The sequence below is a fragment of the Ovis canadensis genome, chromosome 1 (genome assembly GCF_042477335.2).
Source record: "Ovis canadensis isolate MfBH-ARS-UI-01 breed Bighorn chromosome 1, ARS-UI_OviCan_v2, whole genome shotgun sequence".
Taxonomy (NCBI): Eukaryota; Metazoa; Chordata; class Mammalia; order Artiodactyla; family Bovidae; genus Ovis; species Ovis canadensis.
The window spans coordinates 178,479,369-178,506,031 of NC_091245.1; positions in this window are offsets into that span (position 1 = coordinate 178,479,369).

Sequence of the window (26,663 nt, forward strand, 5' to 3'; positions counted from 1 at the left end):
TCCCTATCTAGTTTATGAAACTACGCATGAAGAGATGAAACCATAATAGACTCACGTGGAATGATCTACATAAGTACTTTAAATGGAAAGAAAAAACTTGAAGAGATTACATTAAACCCTTGAATTTCTACAGCTAAGATGAATTCTTCTCCTCATTAGGAGTTTATTAAATGATGAGTCAATTTCCTTTTTTTTTCCTGTAATATTTTCTCTCAAATTTTTGTTATGGCATATGTTTTTAATTCACAGTAATAATAATATAGTTATTAAATTAAATGAGTGCATTTAGCATAATTATCTTTAGTAGATGAAAACTGTATTTGCAGCCACTTGTTTCCAGACTGCATTCTTTATTCAATTTCTTCTTGATGATCAAATTCCCCTTTGTTGTGAACGAAAGCTCTTGTTCTATCCATCTTCTGGCTCAATAGAACTTGCCAGCTACTCTAAAAGCCATTCTAAAGAAAGAATGTCATTTAAAAGTAGCTGAATTGTTTTGTGTTAGACGATTATGGTGTTTTTTAGTACCCACCCTACAAACGGTCTTTCTAAGTGAAGTCTCTCAGTCGTGTCCGACTCTTTGTGACCCCCATGGACTGTAGCCTATCAGTCTCCTCCATCCATGGAATTTTCCAGGCAAGAGTGCTGGAGTGGATTGCCATTTCCTTCTCCAGGGGATCTTCCCGACCCAGCAATCGAACCCGGGTCTCCTGCATTGCAGGCAGACGCTTTATCGTCTGAGCCACCAGGGAACATTCTGTTTTCATGGAACGTGCCAAAAAGTGATGCAATTAAGAGCAGCGAGCAGGGAATTGAACTGTCAGAAGAACTTTGGAATACACTGGAAAAGCTGTAGCAAGGATAAATTCCCAAAGGTGGCAACACCTTTTAAAGGAAAGACACTTTTCTCAGGGAAAAAAAGAAGGTGTAGCTTCAGTTGTCTTCAGCGAGCGTCCTTTTGTGACGGTGGCGCGAATGACCACGTGGACTGTGGTTTTGGTGAATAGGAACTTGCTGCAGGTTCAGTAGCAATCAGCTCAGTTCAGTCGCTCAGTCATGTCAGTCTCTTTGCAATCCCGTGGACTGCAGCATGCCAGGCTTCCCTGTCAATTACCGACTCCCGGAGCCTACTCAAACTCATGTCCATCACCTCGGAAACGCCATCCAACCATCTCACCCTCTGTTTTCCCTTTCTCATCCAGCCTTCAATTTTTCCCAGCATGAGGGTCTTTTCCAAAGAGTCAGTTCTTTGCATCAGGTGGCCAAAGTATTGGAGTTTCAGTTTCAGCATCAGTCTTTCCAATGAATATTCAGGGCTGAATTCCTTTAGGATGGACTGGTTGGATCTCCTTGCAGTCCAAGAGACCCTCAAGAGTATTCTCCAACACCACAGTTCAAAAGCATCAATTCTTCTGTGCTCAGCTTTCTTTATAGTCCAACTGTCACATGCAGACATGACTACTGAAAAAACATAGCTTTGACTAGACAAAACTTTGCTAACAAAGTAATGTCTCTGCTTTTTAATATGCTGTCTAGATTGGTCATAGCTTTCCTTCCCAGGAGCAATCGTCTTTTAATTTCATGGCTGCAGTCAACATCTGCAGTGATTTTGGAGCCCCTCAAAATAAAGCAATACCTGCTCCTAATTGGGCATGAGTTGGTAAAGAATCTGCTTGCAATGCAGGAGGCCCAGATTTGATTCCTGGGTCAGGAAGATCCTCTGGAGAAGGAAATGGCAACCCACTCCAGTTTTCTTCCCTGCAGAATCCCATGGACAGAGAAGCCTGGCAGGTTACAGTCCTTGGGGTCACCAGATTTAGACATGACTTAGCGACTAAACCACCACTACCACCCACCTCCCTAGAGTAATCTTCATGCAGGAAAGCTTCATTTACATAATCAGTAAATTTTAATCACTACTTTTACCAATAATATGTGTCCATTCCACAGTCAATTGCAGTGGCTTTTAAGAGAACAGGGTTTGGATGAAGGCTTCTTCCACAGCTACTAGTCATTTGAAGTGAGGTTCAGAATCACACTTCTCTCAGAGAATGCTATGAGGATTGAATGTGAAGCACCCAGCACAGTGCTTAATGAATTCTCGCTGTTAATATTTTCTCACTCTTACATACAGCTTGTATGAAAAAATGCTTTCCTTGAAAACCCTCTGAACCGGTGCCTAACTCATCAAAAGGATGGAAAGTTTCAGAGTCACTGAAATTTGTGGAAAACAGGCTTCTGATACAGAATCAAAAATGTATTTACTTTGTAGATAAAATCCATTAAAATTTTCTGCAAATAAATCTTTTCTGGGTCAGGAAAAGTTACTGGAACCCCAAAGACTAGGAAAATCTGTAGCATCAGCCAGTGTTATCAGAAAGCTGCGCATCATAGCACAGGGAGGTATATTGGTCTTTTATCTCACCTAAATTTATTAGGCACTAAAAAGTTACAACTAAGTATCTAGGCCCATTTAGCAATTGCATTTGCTTTACTTTAAGATTAGGCTAATTATACTGATTTAAATACAAGTCAAGTCTGCTGCTTTGTTGGATGAACTAATAAAAATCCATCTGGACTCGAGGCATGATAAGAAAATGAAAGATACATATCAATATTGGAATGAGCACCTAGGTGCCAGAAGATTAATATCTTTCAACTCCTGACATATCAGATTGTTCACATTGCTAGTGTCTTTTTTTTATAATTCCTTAAAACTTTAAACATGTTTAATAGTTGAGAATAATATATATGATGGAATGAGGTAATCCAAATGCTCATTTTCACTTTATACCAAAGATACTGCTATGTTAAATTCACCAAACATTTACAGCAGAATACCATGCACTAAGCTGTATGCTAAAGGGACGACAGGAGCCCAGGAATGATTGGGAGATGGTCCTGCCTTCAAGGAGATGAGAGAAATATGCAAAGAGATCATTAACATTGCAAGTGGCACATCCAAAGAAATATTTGCAGGATGTATAAGCTGTGCAATGGTTGTGTGAGAAACACACGTTTGGGCAGAAAGTGATTCATGAGACAAATAAAACAATTTTAGAAACATAAAGGGAAAAGAGCTTTCTAGGAACTGAGACTAGCACTTGGGGAAGGACAGGTACATTCAGAGGTCCTGCATGTTGTGTTTAGCTGTGACATAGCTTGGTGTTTTTGCCATTATTGTACCTTTGGATGTTAGCCTATCAAAAGCATTCTTTTGATTGTTAATTCTGGCATTTTCTCAGAGTATCACTTCCTTTAGTCCTGTTATTTTATCCCCAAAGAGCCTACCCTAAATAAAGCATAAACAGATTCTAGTGTTCACCCCAAAACTGTCCACAACAAAACACATCACTATTGCACAATATTCCCCCAAGTCTTTTTCTGAAGCTTTGAATTCAAGCAATCATTTTATTCTCTTTCTCTCTGATAATACTGTGAAATTTGGATTTTTTTTAATGAGCTGTTTTCCCCCCATATCTCCTATCCACATCTATGTTGAATTCTACATTGAATTAATTGTGCTTAATACTGAACAAATTCAGTAGTTGTGGGCAAAGGTGTAGGGTATTCTAGATGGGGAAAGCAGTTTGTCATGAGGTTCTCTTCCCTATAAGCTAATCTTCTTATCTTCAAGGCAACTCCATAGGACCTGAACTTCAGTAGTGTAGAAAGAGAAAGTTTTAAAAAAATAAATAAATAAAGGAAAAGAGGGAGCGAGGGAAGGAAGAAGGAAAATAAGATAGGCTAATATGAAGTTTGGGCCCCACAGAGAGGTCTTTTACAAGGAGAATAGTGAAATAGGGGAATGTTAGCACTTTAGGTACCCTAAATAATTGGGTAGAGAAAGGAACTGCTCCTGCTAGTCCTCAGAACATCATTTGACCCTGGTACTACAAATATGAGAGTAAATGTAGTGTAGTTGTGTACCCTGAAAATTTTACAACTTTAGGAGAACAAGGAGTTAATACCCTGGCTGAGAAGATCAACAGTCTTAAGAATGTCAAAAGTTGCAGAGGTGATAAATATTCTTGAAATGCCTCGCAATAAATATAGATTGGAAGCAACCAAGATGTCTTTCTCAAGATGAATGGATAAGCTGTGGTACCTCCAGACTATGGAATATTGTGTTAGTCACTCAGTTGTGTTTGTCTCTTTGCAGCCCCATGGACTGGACCTCTGTCCATGGAATTCCTCAGGCAAGAGTACTGGAGGAGGTTGCCATACCCCAATGGAATATTATTTAGTGCTAAAAGGAAATGGGCTATTGAGCCATGAAAAGGCATGTAGAAATCTTAAATGCATATAACCCAGTAAAAGTACCCAATCTGAAAAGCACACTGTATAAGTCTAACTATATGACATTCTAGAAAAGGCCAGACTAGAGAGAGTAAAGGATCACTGCTTGTGGTGGAGTAAGAGTGGATATGAATAGACGAAACACAAAGAATGTTCAAGAGAGTGAAGCATTCTGTATGATATTATAGTGATGGTTGTATGTCATTATACATTTTCCCAAACCTATAGAAGGTACACACCAAGAGTGAACCCTAAGGTAAGCTGTGGACTTTGGGTGGTTATGATGCACCAGTGCAGGTTAATCCTCGATAAATTACCACTCTGGTGAATGATGTTGATATTTGGGAAGGCCATGCGTATGTGTAGACAACAAGTAAATGGAAAATCTCAGTTCCTTTCAATTTGTTGTAAACCTAATACTGCTTTAAAAATATCAAATCTTAAAAAGATAGACTAGAGTTGGCAAAATAAAGGGGAGCAGTTTACAAGAACACATGAATACTTTGCTCCTGGTCATACAGACAGTAAATAGCAGAGCTAAGTTGGAAACTGGTCTGCCTTAGCTCATAACCTCTGCTTATTTTCATAACTGAATGGAGACTCAGTTCTTGCATAGTTTACACTTTAGAGTCCAAAAAAATGAAGCCTCCAATCCCCAAGAGAAGATTCTCAATTCTTCTCAAGGCCCCCAAATTAAATATGCCACATTTAACAAATAAAAATAAGATGTAGTGTTAAATTTGAAAAGACCCTGATGCTGGGAAAGATTGAAGGCTAAAGGAGAAGAAAGCAACAGAGGCTGAGGTGGTTAGACAGTATCATCAACTCAGTTGACATGAATTTGAGCAAACTCTGGGAGATAGTTGAGGACAGGCAGACAGAGCTGGAGTGAGGTCACAAATAGTCAGACACGAGTCAGTGACTGAACAACAAGTTAAATTTGAATTTAAGATAAGAAGCAATTTTGTTTTTTTTAGTTTAAATAGGTACCATATATTTTACACTGAATATTTATTTGTCATTTATCTGAGATGCAAATTGAACTCAGTGTCCTGTATTTTATCTAGCAAGCCGTATTCAACACACTACATTGTAGCACTCTCAGTATTAATTTGTACTAAACAAATTTAAAACATGAAGAAAACTAAGTATTCTGGTGCATATGATCGTTTCCTCAAAGCATTAGAGATAAACTACATGCTCTACGCTGTTTTCAGTGAAGCAGCCAGTAAAGATGCTCAGAATTTTCTCTGAATTGTTGAGATCTACAAAACAGAACAAATACTGACTAAAGTCCTTCAGAGAAGCTTTAGCCATCCTGTGTGCCTCACCGTGAGCTATTCTGGTGATTCTCTAGCGTGTGATTCATTCTGGAAACAAAAACAAGAGAAATAATTGGTGTTTACTGAGACTAGTGTTTGTCAACTCATACCTAGCTACCATCATTGTTTTCTCCCACACTGAAACCCAGCTTCTTTTTAGCAAACTGGACAAAAGATGAAGTCATTCCATCTAACCGACACTATAGCAACAGGGAAACTTTATGCTTTCGGAATGTAAAATTACTAAGTTTGACATGTAATTAAGAAACTGGGGTTCACATTGACTTCCTAAAATGTAAAAATGTCTGATGTACTCAAAACCCTAATTTAGATCTGATGCAGTCAGCCGCTTTATTTGCTGGCAGTTTTGGGGCCTGAATATACTTTAAGAAGAGTTGAGTCATTCCAGAACCACAACAACATCTGCCATGAGTGTGAGTTCCCTGAGTATGTGATTGTAAACTGCATTTCCTACTTAAATTTGCTTTATGATCATATGCAAGTTCTGTGGCCTCTCTGTACACAGATTATAGGTGTTGAGAGCCTGGTTGGAGGTCAGGCTGTCTGGTTGAACCCTGACTGTGCCATGCCACATGTGTATAAACAAAGCACATTTTGATTCTTCATCAGGATTGTTGGGAGGACTAAAATACACTAGAAGAGTGCTAGGCACACAGTAGTTCTCAACACGTGTTATTTATTTTCTTAGCAAAAGTAGTCCTATTATACACTATTGCACAAAAATAAATGTCAGTCATTGGCATAGCAGCCTATGAAACATTTTTAAATCTTGGTGTCCTTGAAGACAAGATGAGGAAACTTGAGAAATCATTCTTAAATAGTGATATATAAAATAATCTATCTAATTATTTGCAAGTGATCACTGTTACAAGGCATCTTTAACAGATGTTTCAGATGGCCAAAAACAAAACAAAACAAAAATTCAGCTGTCCCTTTGGGAAATTGGGGTAGAAGTGTTAAGGTCAGATTTTCCCATTCACTAAATGTGCTTCTGCTCAGGTGCTCCAGTATCTCATTCCTCTCTAGTATATTATCATCTGTGAGAGCCCAAACTGATGTAGAAGGAGTTATCCAGGAAACTCCCTTAACCTGTGAAAAGAGGAAAGGAAAACTCCAAGAGTCATAAGCCCTGGCTCATGTCCAGTCAGCAAGGTGGTGGCTATGGTAACCACTGCCCCCCACAAATGACCCTATTGATTCCCACCTCCCAATGTTCATGCTCTTACATAAGCCCCTTCTGTGGTGTGGGCTCAACTTAGCTATTTCCTTCTATGAATTTTGAGAAATCTGAGCATTCCTGGTGGCTCAGATGGTAAAGAGTCTGCCTGCAGTGTGGGAGACCTGGGTTCGATCCCTAGGTCTGGAAGATGCCCTGTAGAAGGAAATGGCAACCCACTCCAGTACTCTTGCCTGGAAAATCCCATGGACAGAGGAGCCTGGAAGGCTACAGTCCATGGGATCGCAAAGAATCAGATACAGCTGAGCAACTTCTCTCTCTTTCTCTTTCTCTATGAATTTAGTAAATAAGAGTGATGGTGTTTAACTCTGAGATGTAGGTCATAAAAGTCAGTCTCTCTCACCCTCTCTCTCACTCTCTTTCCATCTCTCTCTCTTTCTGTCTGTCTCCCCACATTTACACTGTTGGAAGCCAGCGTAAGTCATGAACAGCCAAATAGAGACACTCACTTGGAAGGGAAGTGAAGCCTTCTGCCAACAGCCATGCAAGTGAGTTTGGAGACTCAATCTCCATCCCCAGTCATGTGACTGGTGCCCTGAGCAACAACTCGAACACAACCTCATGAGGGACTGAGTCAGAACCATCCAGCTAATCTTCCAGGACCTGGCCCTTAATTACTTGTTGTTGTTTTAAGCTGCTAATATTTGGGCAAGCTTGTTGTGCATCAACAGATAAATAATAGAGACAGAGCTCTTAAAAGAGCATAATGTTATTGCTGAGCTGATAGCAATTTTATCTGAGTAGAATATAGAATGAGCATCATTTGTTTCTAAATCTTCACAACAGATCTGAGTAATCATATACAGAGAGTTGAAATGATTAGCTTAAATAATGCTATTATTATACCAAAGTTGAAATTATTATTTCAAATGGACTCATTGTTCAACTACAAAGAATTGAAATTACTATAGCATTCTTTATTTACCAAGAAAGTACCGTGGCTGAGGTTAACATTTCTGGCATTTACTCAGACTCATCTAACCAGGGCAGACCTCAAATCCACCTCTCTTGTTTAAGGTGGATAAACATGTCTTACAATTCCTGCAGGTGACGACAACTCTGGCAAACACAGTATGCACAGGTGGATTGGATCTTTTATATTGTGACAACAAAGCCAAGAACTGAGGACTTAAAATAGATTATATTTTTCAGACACAACACTGTTTACATAGCAATCATTTCACGTAGATCAGTATTTTAATCTTGGCTTTACACCATGAGGGAAACCTACTAAACAGTGGCTCCCAGGTCATTAAAAATGTCAGGTTTAGGTAAGCCTAAAATTGGAGGTAAAGATGAACCCATGCTGAATCCAAGAGGCATTATGTCATAACTGGTGAAGAGGTGGACAAAGCCTCCCCAAAATCAATTTTCAGGAAGTCTGAGATACTTCAAGTCATAGTCAAAGGTAGCCATGCCTTCCTAGAAGGAGTCGAAGGACTGAAAATAAATGCACCTGGAAAAAAGATTAAACTAACTTATGGAAGAGAAAGCTTCCTAGGGGAGGAAGGATAGAAGCCAAAGGAGTTAAATGCAGTACAAATACCATGGTTCTCAGGAGAAAGGGGCCTAGGATTATAATATGGAGTCTTCACTCACATTGTCTCCCAGGCATTCCCAACTTGGATCCACTTTTAGATGCCATGAACATTTCCTCATAAAATCAAATACATATTTATGCACCCAAAGAAAGACTTTAAAAACAATTACATGTTCTGTTAAAAATTGTTTCCTTTGAGGGTGACCGGTTGTGAGATATTTTAACACTAATATAGGTCATCCTTTTACATGCTCATTTCACTTAATTATGAATAGGGAATAAGGTAATTCCCTACTGTATTTCACCAGACCTAGTCTCAAGTGACTTTTGACTATTTCCAAATCAAATCTACCTCTGTCCTCAGAAATAAAAATTATTTCACTGTTCACTCTTTTTTTAAGTATGTAATCTGTACAAATCTCAAAGGAGTGACCAAGTTTCAGAAATGCTTTCTGTCTACACAGCATTTTATATATGCTATTTTATGGAAATGAATAGAAATTAAGAATTAAAAAACTTAAAAATTTAAAAGGGACCTAAATAAAACATGAGATAACCATCTCACCAAAAACTCTGTCAGATATTGGGAGCACTGCCTTGGGTCTCACTTACCATGGTGGAGTACCAAGAACAGAGAGATTTTGCTCTCAAAAACTGACCTTTAAACCTTTAAGCACTGGATAAAACTATCCAGTGTTTAGAAGGTGCATCCAGCAGGCCTCCAACCAAGAAAAGCCATTTTTGGAAATGAGATGGATGGACATAAACATCAGGGCAAGAATTGCATCTACGAAAACACAGTTCAGTAATTCCTCTCTCACTAGCTCCTTGTATCAGTGACTCTGTTTCTGCTTTGCTTGTTTTCTTTCAGGAGTTTTAAGATTTCGGGTTCTTACATTTGAGCCTTAAATTCATTTTGAGTTTGTTTTTGTATATGGTATAAGAAAGCGATGCAGTTTCATTCTTTCACACGTAGCTGTCCAGTTTTCCCAACGCAGTTTCCTGAAGATACTGTCTTTTTCCCATTGTATATTCTTGTCTCCTTTGTCCTAGATTAACTGACCATATAAGTGTGGGTTTATTTCTGGGTTCTCTGTTCTGTTCTACTGATCTGTGTGTCTGTTTTTGTGCCAGTACCTTACTGTCTAAATCACTATAACTTTGTAGTATAGTCTGAAATTAGGGAGCATGATTCCTCCACCTCTGTTCTTCTTTGATTATTTTGAATCTTTGGTGGTTTTGTACAAATTTTGGTATTTAGTTCCACTTCTGTAAAAAAAATGCCATTGGTATTTTGATGAGGATTGCATTGAATTTGTAGATTACTTTGGATAGTATGGACATTTTAACAATATTAACTTTTTCAATCTATGGACACACTATGTTTTTCCATTTATTTATGTCATCTTAAATTGCTTCTGGGTTTCTCCGGTGGCTGAGCTATAAAAGAATCCACCTGCAATGCAGAAAATGTGTGTTTGATCCCTGGGTCAAGAAGATCCTCTGGAGTAGGGAATGACAATCCACTCCAGTATCCTTGCCTGGGAAATCCCATGGGCAGAAGAATCTGGCAGGCTGTGGTACATGGGGTTGCAGAGAGTTGGACACAATGAACCACTGAGCACACAAAAATTTCCTTAACCAATGTTTTATCATTTTCTGAGTACAGGTTTTCTCTTTGGTTTATTTTGTTTCTAGATATTTTATTATTTTTGATCCAATTTTAAACTGGATTATTTTCTTCATTTCTCTTTTTGATAACTCTTTATTAATGCATAGAAAAGCAACAGAATTTTATATACTATTTCTATCCTGCAACTTTCCTGAATTCATTTATTTATTCTAATATTTTTTGTGGAATCTTTGAGATTTTCTATATAGAGTATTGTCATCAGTGAATACTGACAGCTTAACTTCTTTCTTTCCAATTTGGATGCCTTTATTTATTTATTTATTTGTTCCTAATTACTGTGGATAAGACTTTCAGTATTATTTCATTTTATTTTCTGTTTTTAATTTATTTTTAACTGTTCATCTGATTTATTAATAATTCTAAATTCCATGAGCTAAAAATATTTATTTGATAAATAAAGGCAGTGAGAGTGGGCATCCTTGCCTTGCTCCTGATCATAGAGGAAAAGCTTTCATTTCCCTTAGTTGCTTTTAAGGTTTTCTCTTTATCCTTAACTTTCACCATTTTAATTATAATGTATCTTGGTGTGTTTCTCTGAATGCAACTTATTTGGAACTTTCCAGAATTCTCGAAGGAGGATGTCTGTTTCCTTCTTCATAAGAGGGAATTTTTTTGCCATTATTTATTCAAATAATGTGAAGTGAAGTGAAGTTGCGTTGCTCGGTCATGTCTGACTCTTTGCGACCCCATGGACTGTAGCCTACCAGGCTCCTCAGTCCATGGAATTTTTCAGGCAAGAGTACTGGAATGGGTTACCATTTCCTTCTCCAGGGGATCTTCCCAACCCAGGGATCGAACCTGAGTCTCCCGCATTGCAGGCAGACGCTTTACTATTTGAGCCACCAGGGAAGCAGTGCCTAGAGGACCTATTCCAAGTTCAAGGTCAGGAGGAGCGGTGGTGAGGAGATAACCCTCATTCAAGGTAAGGAGCAGCGGCTGTGCTTTGCTGGAACAGCCGTGAAGAGATACCCCAAGTCCAAGGTAAGAGAAACCCAAGTAAGATGGTACGTGTTGCAAGAGGGTATTAGAGGGCAGTTCAGTTCCATTCAGTTGCTCAGTCATGTCCGACTCTTTGCGAACCCATGAGTTGCAGCACACATGTCCTCCCTGTCCATCACCATCTCCTGGAGTTCACCCAGACTCACGTCCATCGAGTCCGTGATGCCATCCAGCCATCTTAACCTCGGTCGTCCCGTTCCCCTTCTGCTCCCAATCCGTACCAGCATCAGAGTCTTTTCCAATGAGTCAACTCTTCGCATGAGGTGGCCAAAGTGCTGGAGCTTCAGCTTTAGCATCATTCCTTCCAAAGAAATCCCAGGGTTGATCTTCAGAATGGACTGGTTGGATCTCCTTGCAGTCCAAGGAACTCTCAAGAGTCTTCTCCAACACCACAGTTCAAAAGCATCAATTCTTCGGCGCTCAGCCTTCTTCACAGTCCAACTCTCATATCCATACATGACCACAGGAAAAAACGTAGCCTTCGCTAGATGGACCTTAGCCGGAAAAGTAATGTCTCTGCTTTTGAATATACTATCAGGGTTGGTCATAACTTTTCTTCCAAGGACTAAGCGTCTTTTAATTTCATAGCTGCAGTCACCATCTGCAGTGATTTTGTAGCCCCAAAAAATAAACTCTGACACGGTTTCTACTGTTTCCCCATCTATTTCCCATGAACGGATGGGACCAGATGCCATGATCTTCATTTTCTGAATGATGAGATTTAAGCCAACTTTTTCACTCTCCTCTTTCACTTTCATCAAGAGGCTTTTTAGCTCTTCTTCACTTTCTGCCATAAGGGTGGTGTCATCTGCATATCTGAAGTGATTGACATTTCCCTGGCAATCTTGATTCCAGCTTGTGCTTCTTCCAGCCCAGCGTGTCTCATGATGTACTCTGCATAGAAGTTAAATAAGCAGGGTGACAACATACAGTCTTGACATACTCCTTTTCCTATTTGGAACCAATCTGTTGTTCCATGTCCAGTTCTAACTGTTGCTTCCTGACCTGCATATAGGTTTCTCAAGAGGCAGGTTAGGTGGTCTGGTATTCCCATCTCTTTCAGAATTTTCCACAGCTTATTGTGATCCACATAGTCAAAGGCTTTGGCATAGTCAATAAAGCAGAAGTAGATGTTTTTCTGGAACTCCCTTACTTTTTCCGTGATCCAGCAGATGTTGGCAATTTGATCTCTGGTTCCTCTGCCTTTTCTAAAACCAGCTTGAACATCTGGAAGTTCACAGTTCACGTATTGCTGCAGCCTGGCTTGGAGAATTTTGAGCATTACTTTACTAGCATGTGAGATGAGTGCAATTGTGCGGTAGTTTGAACATTCTTTGGCATTGCCTTTCTTTGGAATTGGAATGACAACTGACCTTTTCCAGTCCTGTGGACACTGCTGAGTTGTCCAAATTTGCTGGCATATTGAGTGCAGCACTTTCACAGCACCATCTTTCAGGATTTGAAACAGCTCAACTGGAATTCCATCACCTACACTAGCTTTGTTCATAGTGATGCTTTTTAAGGCCCACTTGACTTCACATTCCAAGATGTCTGGCTCTAGATTAGTGATTGCATCATCATGATTATCTGGGTCACGAAGATCTTTTTTGTACAGTTCTTCCGTGTATTCTTGCCACCTCCTCTTAATATCTTCTGCTTCTGTTAGGTCCATATCATCCTTTAGCAGGCAGACACACTGAAACCATAATCACAGAAAACTAGTCAATCTAATCACACAAGGACCACAGCCTTGTGTAACTCAATGAAACTAATTCAGGCCCATGGGGCCAGCTAAGACAGGCGGGTCATGGTGGAGAGGTCTGACACAATGTGGTCCTCTGGAGAAGGAAATGTCAAACAACTTCAGTATTCTTGCCTTGAGAACCCCATGAACAGTATGAAAAGGCAACATGATAGGATACCAAAACAGGAACTCCCCAGGTCAGTAGGTGCCCAATATGCTACTAGAGAGGAGAGGAGAAATAAGTCCAGAAAGAATGAAGGGACAGAGCCAAAGCAAAAACAATACCCAGTTGTGGATGTGACTGGTGATGGAAGCAAGGTCCGATGCTTTAAAGAGTGATATTGCATAGGAACCTGGAATGTCAGGTCCATGAATCAAGGCAAATTGGAAGTGGTCAAACAGGAGATGGAAAGAGTGAGCGTTGGCATTCTAGGAATCAGCTAACTAAAATGGACTGGGATGGGTGAATTTAACTCAGATGACCATTATATCTACTACTGTGGGCAGGAATCCCTCAGAAAAAATGGAGTAGCCATCATGATCAACAAAAGACTCTGAAATGCAAGACTTGGATGCAATCTCAAAAATGACAGAATGATCTCTGTTCATTTCCAAGGCAAACCATTTAATATCACAGTTATCCAAGTCTATGCCCCAACCAGTAATGCTGAAGAACCTGAAGTTGAACGATTTTATGAAGACCTACAAGACCTTTTAGAACTCACACCCAAAAAAGATATCCTTTCATTATATGGGACTGGAATGCAAAAGTAGGAAGTCAAGAAACACCTGGAGTAACAGGTAAATTTGGCCTTGGAATGTGGAATGAAGCAGGGCAAAGGCTAAAAGAGTTCTGCCATGAGAACACACTGGTCATAGCAAATACCCACTTTCAACAACGCAAAAGAAGACTCTACACATGGACACCAACAGATAGTCAACACTGATATCAGATTGATTATATTCTTTACAGCCAAAGATGGAGAAGCTCTATACAGTCAACAAAAGCAAGACCAGGGCTGACTGTGGATCAGGTCATGAACTCCTTATTGACAAATTCAGACTTAAATTGAAGAAAGCAGGGAAAACCACTAGACCATTCAGGTATGACCTAAATCAAATCCCTTATGATTATACAGTGGAAGTGAGAAATAGATATAAAGGTCTAGATCTGATAGAGTGTCTGATGAACTATGGACGGAGGTTCATGACATTGTACAGGAGACAGGGATCAAGACCACCCCCATGGAAAAGAAATGCAAAAAAAGCAAAATGGCTGTCTGGGGAGGCCTTACAAATAGCTGTGAAAGAAGAGAGGTGAAAAGCAAGGGAGAAAAGGAAAGGTATAAGCATCGGAATGCAGAGTTCCAAAGAATAGCAAGAAGAGATAAGAAAGCCTTCCTTTGCAATCAGTGCAAGGAAATAGAGGAAAACAACAGAATGGGAAAGACTAGAGATCTCTTCAAGAAAATTAGAGATACCAAGGGAATATTTCATGCAAAGATGGGCTAGATAAAGGACAGAAATGGTCTGGACCTAACAAAAGCAGAAGATATTAAGAAGAGGTGTCAAGAATACACAGAAGAACCTTACAAAAAAGATCTTCATGACCCAAATAATCACAATGGTGTGATCACTCTCATTAGAGCCAGACTTCCTGGAATGTGAAGTCAAGTGGGCCTTAGAAAGCATCACTATGAACAAAGCTAGTGGAGGTGATGGCATTCCAGTTGAGCTGTTTCAAATCCTGAAAGATGATGCTGTGAAAGTGCTGCACTCAATATGCCAGCAAATTTGGACAACTCAGCAGTGGCCATAGGACTGGAAAAGGTCAGTTTTCATTCCAATACCAAAGAAAGGCAATGCCAAAGAATGCTCATACTACCACACAGTTGCACTCATCTCACATGCTAATAAAGTAATGCTCAAAATTCTCCAAGTCAGGCTTCAGCGGTATGTAAACCGTGAACTTCCAGATGTTCAAGCTGGTTTTAGAAAAGGCAGAGGAACCAGAGATCAAATTACCAACATCTGCTGGATCATGGAAAAAGCAAGAGAGTTCCAGAAAAACATCTATTTCTGCTTTATTGACTATGCCAAAGCCTTTGACTATGTGGATCACAATAAATTGTGGAAAGTTCTGAAAGAGATGGGAATACCAGACCACCTGACCTGCCTCGTGAAAAACCTATATGCAGGTTAGGAAGCAACAGTTAGAACTGGACATGGAACAACAGACTGGTTCCAAATAGGAAAAGGATTATGTCAAGGCTGTATATTGTCACCCTGCTTATTTAACTTCTATGCAGAGTACATCATGAGACACGCTGGGCTGGAAGAAGCACAAGCTGGAATCAAGATTGCCGGGAGAAATATCAATCACCTCAGATATGCAGATGACACCACCCTTATGGCAGAAAGTGAAGAAGAACTAAAAAGCCTCTTAATGAAAGTGAAAGAGGAGAGTGAAAAAGTTGGCTTGAAGCTCAACATTCAAAATACAAAGATAATGGCATCTGGTCCCATCCGTTCATGGGAAATAGATGGGGAAACAGTAGAAACGGTGTCAGACTTTTTATTTCGGGGGGCTCCAAAATCACTGCAGATGGTGACTGCAGCCATGAAATTAAAAGACGCTTAGTCCTTGGAAGAAAAGTCATGACCAACCTAGGTAGCATGTTGAAAAGCAGAGATATTACTTGCCAACAAAGGTCCATCTACTCAAGGCTATGGTTTTTCCAGTGGTCATGTATGGATGTGAGAGTTGGACTGTGAAGAAAGATGAGCACCAAAGAATTGATGCTTTTGAACTGTGGTGTTGGAGAAGACTCTTGAGAGTCCCTTGGACTGCAAGGAGATCCAACCAGTCCATTCTGAAGGAGATCAACCCTGGGATTTCTTTGGAAGAAATGATGCTAAAGCTGAAGCTCCAGTACTTTGTCCATCTCTTGTGAAGAGTTGACTCACTGGAAAAGACTCTGATGCTAGGAGGGATTGTGGGCAGGAGGAGAAGGGGAAGACAGAGGAAGAGATGGCTGGATGGCATCACTGACTCGATGGATGTGAGTCTGAGTGAACTCTGGGATTTGGTGATGGACAGGGAGGCCTGGTGTGCTGCAACTCATGGGGTCATGAAGAGTCAGATATGACTGATCAACTGGAATGAACTGAACTGATTCAAATAACTTTTCTTGTCTTCCTCTTCTTCTTCTGGGGCTCCTATAATGTTCATAGTATTCTGCTTGGTGCTTTCCCAGAGATCTTTTGGAGTATCTTCACTTTTTAGAATTCTTTTTTCATTGTGCTGCTCTGTCCAGTTAGGCTATTTCGTTTCTTTGTCTTTCAGCTTACTGAGTCACATTTCTCATTTGTCCATTTTGCTGTTGAACCACTCTAGTGTATTTTTTAGTTCAGTTATAATTTCTGTTTGGTACTGTCTTATATTTTCCACCTTTTTGTTAAAGTTCTCACTTTACTCATCCACTCTTCTCCTGAGATCAGTGAGTGTTTTATTGACCATTATTTTGAACTCTATCATATAGTTTCCTTGTCTCTATTTCACTAAGGTCTTTTTGGGAGATTTGCTTTGTTTTTTTTTTTTTTTGGTTTGGAATATACTTGCATGTCTGCTCATTTTGCCTGTCTCTCTCTGTTTATCTATATGTATTGGACAAAATGATTTCATCCCTCAGTCTTGAACAAGTGGGCTTGTAGGAGCTGTTCTATGTGGCCCATAAAAACAGACTTCCTGGCACCCAGAGATAGGCTTTCTATGGACGTCCCTTCTACACTGTGTGCCTGGCAGCTGTTAAAGGGTGAGGGATTTGAAATGATTGCTAGTCCTGGTTGTGGCCTGGTTTCTGTGAAGAGCGAGCAGATTTCAGGGTGTTGACTTGGATGGTTGTGGGTCAACTGCTACACAGGGATGGATGAACTCAGGCGCCTGCCCAGCCTTGTGGTGGTTCAGGAGCTGCGTGAGATGGTTGGTACTCAGGGCACCCACCAGTGTTTGTTATGGCTCAGCTGCTGTGATGCTTGGGTGGGATTTGGGGTACACTCATTTCAGCTGTGTGTGAAGCTCAAGGCTAAGAGCCATCACCCAGTCCAGTTGTGGTTCAGTATCTTCACAAGGTGGTGCTCACCCAACCTGGTGTGGCATCAATGCTGTGTGGGATGGATGGGATACAAGACGCTTACCCAGCCTACTTATGGCACAAGGGAGGGGGGCGGTGGGCAGAGCATGCACTTTGGTACTAGCAGGTTTGGGGTGAGAGCACTGAAAATGGTGCCCATCAGCACTGTTACCAGTTATAATGAGATTGCAAAATGGTATTCATCAGTATTTCCATCCCTGGATAAAGTTCTTGCAGGTTCCTCTCTCTTCAGCAGCTTCTTCAAACTTAGTAAACGGGTCTCTTTTACTTGTAGTCTAGATGCATTTCAATCTGTTGCTTTTGCACCGGATCTCAGAGCCAGTTTCTTGGTCGCAAGTACATTAAGTGCAGGAGCTCTGTTTCATACCTTTCTATCATTCTCCTGGTCTTAATCCCCACTGATATTCAAAACCATATATTTTGTGGGGTTATCCTTCCAGTTAGATAAAATTATTATTGTTTTTATTTAATGGAACATCTAAAAAGATTTTTCCTTTATTTCACCTAACTTTCACCTAAAGATCTTTACCTTAACAAGTCAGTTTTAATGATCCCTAATCTATGGGCCTTAGGAAGCATCACTGCAAACAAAGCTAGTGGAGGTGATGGAATTCTAGTTGAGTTATTTCAAATCCTGAAAGATGATGCTGTGAAAGCACTGCACTCAATATGCCAGCAAATTTGGAAAACTCGGCGGTGGCCACAGGACTGGAAAAGGTCAGTTTTCATCCCAATTCCAAAGAAAGGCCATGCCAAAGAATTCTCAAACTACTGCACAACTGCACTCATCTCACATGCTAGTAAAGAAATGCTCAAAATTCTCCAAGCCAGGCTTCAGCAGTACATGAACCATGAACTTCAGATGTTCAAGCTGGTTTTAGAAAAGGCAGAGGAACCAGATGTCAAATTGCCAACATCTGCTGGATCATGGAAAAAGCAAGAGAGTTCCAGAAAAACATCTATTTCTGCTTTATTGACTATGCCAAAGCCTTTGACTATGTGGATCACAATAAACTGTGGAAAATTCTGAAAGAGACGGGAATACCAGACCACCTAACCTGCCTCTTGAGAAACCTATATGCAGGTCAGGAAGCAACAGTTAGAACTGGACATGGAACAACAGATTGGTTCCAAATAGGAAAAGGAGTATGCCAAGACTGTATGTTGTCACCCTGCTTATTTAACTTCTATGCAGAGTACGTCATGAGAAACGCTGGGCTGGAAGAAGCACAAGCTGGAATCAAGATTGCCGGGAGAAATATCAATAACGTCAGATATGCAGATGACACCACCCTTATGGCAGAAAGTGAAGAGGAACTAGAAAGCCTCTTGATGAAAGTGAAAGAGGACAGTGAAAAAGTTGACTTAAAGCTCAACATTCAAAATACAAAGATCATGGCATCTGGCCCCATTCCTTCATGGGAAATAGATGGGGAAACAATGGAAACAGTGTCAGACTTTAATTTTCTGGGCTCCAAAATCACTGCAGATGATGATTGAAGCCATGAAATTAAAAGATGCTTGCTCCTTGTTAGGAAAGTTATGACCAACCCTGATAGTAAATTCAAAAGCAGAGACATTACTTTGCCAACAAAGGTCCGTTTAGTCAAGGCTATGGTTTTTCTGGTAGTCATGTATGGATGTGAGAGTTGGACTATGAAGAAAGTTGAGCACCAAAGAATTGATGCTTTTGAACTGTGGTGTTGGAGAAGACTCTTGAGAGTCCCTTGGACTGCAAGGAGATCCAACCTGTCCATTCTAAAGGAGATCAGTCCTGGGTGTCCTTTGGAAGGAATGATGCTAAAGCTGAAACTCCAGTACTTGGGCTACCTCATGCAAAGAGTTAAATCATTGGAAAAGACCCTGATGCTGGGAGGGATTGGGGGCAGGAGGAGAGGGGGACGACAGAGGATGAGATGGCTGGATGGCATCATGGACTCGATGGACGTGAGTCTGAGTGAACTCCAGGATTTGGTGATGGACAGGGAGGCCTGGCATGTTGTGATTCATAGGGTCGCAAAGATTGGACATGACTGAGTGACTGAACTGAACTGAACTGAATCTATGCAACTAGAATCTTGGGATTTAGCCCTAACTCTTTCACTAAGTAGCTATTGTGACCTTGGATGAGTAATCACTCTAGGTTTGACTGGCTTTGTTGGAAATACCAATTTGTACAAAATGGTCTCTTCTAGCTCTAAGTCAGTCATTATCCTATTTCTTGCTACTGGGTAAATAGTTTGACTGAGAATTTCAAATTAAAGCCCTTTCTTAAACATTATCTCTGATTTAACTTTTAGCTCCATGATTTTCTGAGGGTTTTCACTGGTATAGAAAAAAATGTTTTTTAATTATGAAATGCCATGGGAATCATCTAGATCAATTCAGTAAGTACACAACTCTATGGTTCCTACTGATGAGCCAACATTTCAACTTCTCATGATTGCTCTTTTTCTTTTTTTTTTTAATGTGGCTTCCCTGTACCACTGCTCTCTGAATATAATAACATCATCATCATTAATTATAATTACACCTAATCTGCCAGCTGGTAATTATTTTTCCTTCTTCATTCTTGACTTTTTATATTTGAGGGGTTTTTTTTTCTTTTTAAATTAACCTTCCCATCTGCAGTATATTTAAAACTTATAATAGTCTTCTTATTGCAAAAGTCTCTACAAGCCCTGCTTTCAAGGAGACATATACATGTGTATATGGAAAAAAAAATCAAAATCTTCAGGTTTTTGCTACTTCAATCTCACTGTAGCACTTCTACTTCTGTTCAAGTCAACCACTCTTTAAAGTGTGTCTGTCTCTCTCATTCCAATAAAGCCATACAAAAGGAATCCCCCCTTTAGTCATCTGGCTGCGCTTCATAAGCTTTTTACAAAAGACCACACGCTAATCTGCTATCACTAAGGTAACTACATAACATTACTGTGGATGAGAATCTGGCCAATTACACATTTTCACAGACCTGCTATTAAGTTTCAAGTAATTGCTCAATTCTTGCATAACATGAGCTATTAACATAGCTTATCATGTAGCATGCTAGTATTGAATTTCCATCTGAGGGGTTATTTAATAATGGCATTGAAATAAAAAATGAAATCTGTAGACCCTGAGCAATATCACAGCTTTTACATGCTCTGCAGTCTGTAATAGGCTATTAGATAAAAGATAGTAATGTATTCTGGAAGAGCAAGTCCATTGACAATGAATAAAGGGCATGATTTTATTCTTGCTTCACAAAGAATGATGTCTGAATCTTTCTTAAAAGAATTATAGTCTTCAAGAGCTCGCAGACTTATATCCTTTTTCAGCTGGAATATAGGTCTTATTCTGTACAACATCTTAAGAAGGAAAGCCAAATATGTTTTGGAATATATAGAAAGATCTAAAAACATAGGTGTTTTGAAATGTCAAAGGCACTGAAAATTGTAATATCATTAATATATGCACGTATACTGAAGAAGAAGGAAGAAGAAAAATATTTCGTTCATGACGTTTTGTAAGATTTACCACATATAATTTTTAAAATGTATTTTCCACTAAAAAATATTTACAATGTGAAGGCTTTAAATTCTTAGCTTTATACAAGTGTATATTTCTTATATTTTCAAATCTTAGTTACTCAAATTTTTAACAGTGGGACAGTTCAGTTAAGTTCAGTTGCTCAGTCGTGTCTGACTCTTTGCAACCACATGAACCGCAGCACACCAGGCCTCCCTGTCCATCACCAATTCCCAGAATCCACCCAAACCCATGCCCATCGAGTCATTGATGCCATCCAACCATCTCATCCTCTGTACTCCCTTTCTCCTCTTGCTCTCAATCTTTCCAGCATCAGGGCCGTTTCAAATGAGTCAGCTCTTCGCATGAGGTGGCCAAAGTATTGGAGTTTCAGCTTCAGCATCAGTCCTTCCAATGAACAACCAGGACTGATCTCCTTTAGGATGGACTGGTTGGATCTCCTTGCAGTCCAAGGGACTCTCAAGAGTCTTAAGCACCACAGTTTAAAACCATCAATTCTTTGGTGCTCACCTTTCTTTATAGTCCAACTCTCACATCCACACATGACCACTGGAAAAACCATAGCCTTGACTAGATGGGCTTTTGTTGCCAAGGTAATGTCTCTGCTTTTTAATATGCTATCCAGGTCAGTCATAACTTTCCTTCCAAGGAGTAAACGTCTTTTAATTTCATGGCTGCAATCACCATCTTCAGTGACTTTGGAGCTCAGAAAAATAAAGTCAGCCACTATTTCCACTGTTTCCCCATCTATTTCCCATGAAGTGATAGGGCTGGATGCCATGATCTTAGTTTTCTGAATGTTGAGCTTGAGGGCAACTTTTTCACTTTCATCAAGAAGCTTTTTAGTTCTTCTTCACTTTCTGCCGTAAGGGTGGTGTCATCTGCATATCTGACATTATTGATATTTCTCCCGGCAATCTTGATTCCAGCTTGTGCTTCCTCCAGCCCAGTGTTTCTCATGGTGTACTCTGCATATAATTTAATAAGCAGGGTGACAATATACAGCCTTGACGTACTCCTTTTCCTATTTGGAACCAGTCTGTTGTTCCATGTCCAGTTCTAACTGTTGCTTCCTGACCTGCATATAGGTTTCTCAAGAGGCAGGTCAGGTGGTCTGGTAGTCCCATCTCTTTCAGAATTTTCCACAGTTTATTGTGATCCCCACAGTCAAAGGCTTTGGCTAGTCAATAAAGCAGAAATAGATGTTTTTCTGGAACTGTCTTGCTTTTTCCATGATCCAGCGGATGTTGGCAATTTGATCTCTGGTTCCTCTGCCTTTTGTAAAACCAACTTGAACATCTGGAATTTTACGGTTCAAGTATTGCTGAAGCCTGGCTTGGCCAATTTTGAGCATTACTTTACTAGAGTGTGAGATGAGTGCAATTGCGTGGTAGTTTGAGCATTCTTTGGCATGGTCTTTCTTTGGGATTGGAATGAAAACTGACCCTTTCCAGTCCTGTGTCCATTGTTGAGTTTTCCAAATTTGGCATATTGAGTAAGCACTTTCACAGCATCCACTGCTACATAAATATTGATAAATTTTGCTATTTTAAGTGCTCAAAAATATATTAGTAATTATCAAAGAGTTGGCTGTCTCCAATTTCTCTATTATCAGTTCAACTTGTCTAGGGCAATGCAAATGGAATTTTCAAAATTCTCCAAGTGCCAGAGTCATCAGAACCCAAGCTGAGCACACTCTGGTTCTATGGCCATTTTTACCCTACAACTCTGTATAAGAGGGAATTTGAAAAAAGACACAATGTTTGTTTAAAAATAGTAATGTAATCTTAAGTAACTGTAGTAATACTCTAATAACTTGTAAGTATTTCAAAGTTTTTGGGCTTCCTTCTTATACTCTAAGTCGTGCCTGATTCTTTTCGACCCTAGCCCTCCAGGATCCTTTGTCCATGGGATTTCCTAAGCAATACTGGAGTGAGTGGGTTGCCATATCCTACTCCAAGGGATATTCCAGACTCAGGCTCAAACTTACAACTCCTGCTTGGCAGGCAGATTCTTTATTACTGAGACAACAGGGAAGTGATTCTTTAAAATTCCTATCTGATGAAGGAAAAATCATTGAACACATTCGAAAAATTTGTCAAGTATTGAAATATTGAGCAAAAAGGAGAAAAAAAAGTGAAGAAACTTTCTATGCCTTTTATAGGTATGGAAACAATTCTAAGTGTGATATTCCCCTTTGATTTACAAAAATCATTTGGAATCCTAAATATTGAATTATACTAAAGCTCAGTGATGTTTTTCAGTTTATTCTATTATAGGGAAAGCTGCCTTTGACAGTTTGAAGCAGCAAATATTGGCAAGCCAGTATTTTTAGCTGAATCTGAAGAAGAAACACATGTATTAAAAGGAAAAGGAACTATCTTCCTTATTTGAAGATAGATCATTGGGCCCATCAGAACACAGTCTACCAGTTTGAAAACTAAACCTCATTAAAAAACAAAGGAATTACTACAACAATGGTTTTAAAACAAATAAAAAAAATCACACAGACTACAAAATAAGAAAACTGATTGACAAGAAAAGAGTATCTGTCTAAACTGTAAAAGGAAAACTAAGCACAGGATTATGGCCTGCCCATTTATCATAGCAAAAAAAAAATGTTATTTTAGCACAGTAATGGAGACAATGACTTTGTTTCCATGAAAAACATGAAGTGAGTTACTTTGTCAATTCACTGAGCTCCACTTACCATAGCAACTACATAAGTTTGAAAATATACTCAACAAGCTTCTTGAAGTTGGCTGATCCACATTATGCATAAACAGTATATTTGGTTCTGAAATAATATATGTATTATGGATACAAGAGCAAAAGCAATTTTTTAAAGATTGGAAATAAAGATCAGTTTGTTCTCTAGCAGTTTTAATCTATCACTGGGTTATCCTAAAATTCTTGATTCAAATAATTTGTCCTAAGAGATTTTTTTTTTTTTTTGTATTGGAAGGCAAGGAGCTATAAATGCCTTTTCCTTTATTTCTCTTTGGAAGCACATAAGGGGCATTATTATCACAACTATTGAACTCACCATGAAGGCTCATTTCAAGTATAAAGAAGGAACTCTAAAAATGTGTATGTATATATATGTATATTGTATATATATACATATATATGTATTATTCATCACATGATATGCCCTGCATGTTCACAATAGAATACCTCATTATTATTATGCAGAGTATTTTTATTTTATAATAAGAGAATTATTAGAAATGATAGTTGGCACAGAATTAATTCTGGGCACTAGTCCAGCACTGGTACCAGCTTGTTTCATTATATAGGAGAAAGTCATTCTGCCTCACTAGGTTTTAATTTCTTCATCTGTGGGGAAAAAAAAAAAAAAAACCTAGCAAGATGCTTTATCTAAAAAGAAACCAAATGTAGCATTTTGTATTTGTTTGTTTATGGATCAAGTGGCTAATAACTCCTGTGAACATCTATTTTTTAACTTGATATGACTGGAGGCTTAATGTTTGGTGGTTTAACTAAAGGAAGAAAGAGCTGTTGACTTTTTAAACTGTTTTTATAATGTTTTATTTCATCCCACCTGACATGGACATCTCATAAGGGAAGAAGGAAAGCTCAGTTTTCATTTGCCCTTCACTCTCACCATCTTTCCCTAGTCTGGCCTACTAGTCTTGGAATTCCTTAGAGTTCCAAAAGAAAGAAGAAAATATCATCAGCAAATAAGGTATGCCTAAAATGGTGGGGCAATTGGCATAGGACATGTCACTGGAAAGTTCTTCGGTTAGAGGGAGATTTCAGTACTCTACCACCAGCACCACACTGTGAGCTCCACACTCACAAACACAGTCACACCTTCCTCCACCTTGCACTTCCTCAGTGCAAGAGGAGTGAGCAGAACAAGAACAGCCAGGCCAGATGGAAATATGTTCTCTGAAAATTGCCTGGAAAAGGATGCCCTGATAAGGAAGAAAGATGAAGATGAGCATATTGTGATGTGTATCTATTGGAATGCTCCAAGTAAGTGAGCATATGCTGAGAAGGAGAGAGAGGGGGAAGAGTAAGGTCTTGCATCAGGAAATAGGAGTCTAATGACCACTATTTGTAATCTTTTTGAGACTTTCTTTGTACCTAAAGAGAAGAGGAGTACAATACAGATTATAAAATTATGCTCAATTGGCCATACAGAAAGTTTATGGTTCACCAGCACAATGGCCTCATAGGTGTCAGAACAGAGGAATACTAGTTTTGGAGAGTTCTACATAGTGAAGGGCAATGCCCTGTCCCTAAGATGTTAGTTATCTAGTGTTTTGTGAAGGAAAAGAATCCTGGATGGTATGAAGATTTGAGCTGTGGCTTTGAGTCTGTCATTGGGTGAAATCAGAATGCCTTTTCCTTCTTGTGAGGCTCCTTCCAAACTTCCTCAAGACCTTTACTTCTTTCTATAATGAGGAGCCAAATAAGGATGAAATGAAGCTCCTTTCATTGCTATGATTTTGTTACTTCATTAAATAGAAAAGGCCTAATAGAATAGACGGATAATGAAAAAGTAAGAGAATTCCAAAACACCATCTACTTTTGCTTCATTGAGTATACTAAAGCCTTTGCCTGTGTAGATCACAAAAAAACTAGAAAATTCTTAAAAAGATGGGAATACCAGACCACCTTACCTGCCTCCTGAGAAGTCTGTATGCAGGACAAGAAGCAACAGTTAGAACTGGACATGGAACAACAGACTTGGGGGGAAAGGAGTACATCAAGGCTGGGTATTATCACTCTGCTTATTTAACTTCTATGAAGAGTATATCATGTGAAATGCCAAGCTGGATGAATCATAAGCTGAAATCAAGATTGCCAAGAGGAATATCAATAACCTCTGATGTACAGATAATAGCACTCTAATGGCAGGAAGCAAAGAACTAAAGAGCCTCTTGATGAGGGTGAAAGAAGAAGGTAAAAAAGTTGGCTTAAAACTCAACATTCAAAAATTAAAGATCATGGCATCCAGTCCCACATGGGAAATAGATGTGGAAAAAGTGGAAACAGTGACAGATTTTATTTTCTTGAGCTCCAAAATCACTGTGGACAGTGACTGCATCCATGAAATGAAAAGATGCTTGCTCCTTGGAAGAAAAGCTATGACAAAACTAGACAATGTATTAAAAGGCAGAGACACCACTTTGCCAACAAAAATCCATATAGTGAAATCTATGGTTTTTCCAGTAGTCATGTACGAATGTGAGAGTTGGAACTTAAGGAAGGCTGAGAGCCAAAGAATTGATGTTTTGAATTGTGGTGCTGGAGAAGACACTTGAAGAGTCCCTTGTACAATAAAGAGGTCAAACCAGTCAATCCTAAAAAAATCAACCCTGAATACTTATTGGAAGGACTGATGCTGAAGCTGAAACTCCAATACTTTAGCCAACTGATGCAAAGAGCCAACTCATTGGAAAAGACCCTGATGCTGGGAAAGATTGAAGGCAGGAGGAGAAGGGGATTACAGAGGATAAGATGGTTGGATGGCATCACCAAATCAATGGATATGAGTTTGAGCAAACTTGGGGAGATGATGAAGGACAGAGAAGCCTGGTGTGCTCCAGTTCATGGAGTCACAAAGAGCTGGACATGATTTAGTGACTAAACAACAAAGGGGGAAATATCTATCATCTGTAACTTCATGGTGACATAGGGCACTGTGTTCTCAGAGTGGATGATGTCAACCTATGTCTGTAGCATCTCTGCTGACAGTTTTAGCTGTCTGCTTATATATACAGACAGAACAAGCCTTGATTATTTTGACACCAACAAAGATATAGATTATTATGTGCAATAAGGTTAATGCCATTCTACTGAGGACAGTTCTTAGAATTGAGCTCTCCATAGATTGAGTACTGCTCAAGTTGGAGCGGCTTATGTCATAGCGACAGCTGGTCATAGTGCAGTTACCTTTTTTTGATGGTGGCAGTTACAGCCACCATTAATTCTTGAAAAGCATCAGTTCTTAAAAACAACTCAGGAATATGCATCAGACACTGAATCTGAGCCTCTGTTGTCCTAATCATTAACTGCTATTCTTTGTACTTGGGAGGGGATGGCCTTCAGGAGTCTGCTTATTTCCAAAACCCTTATTCACATGTAGTC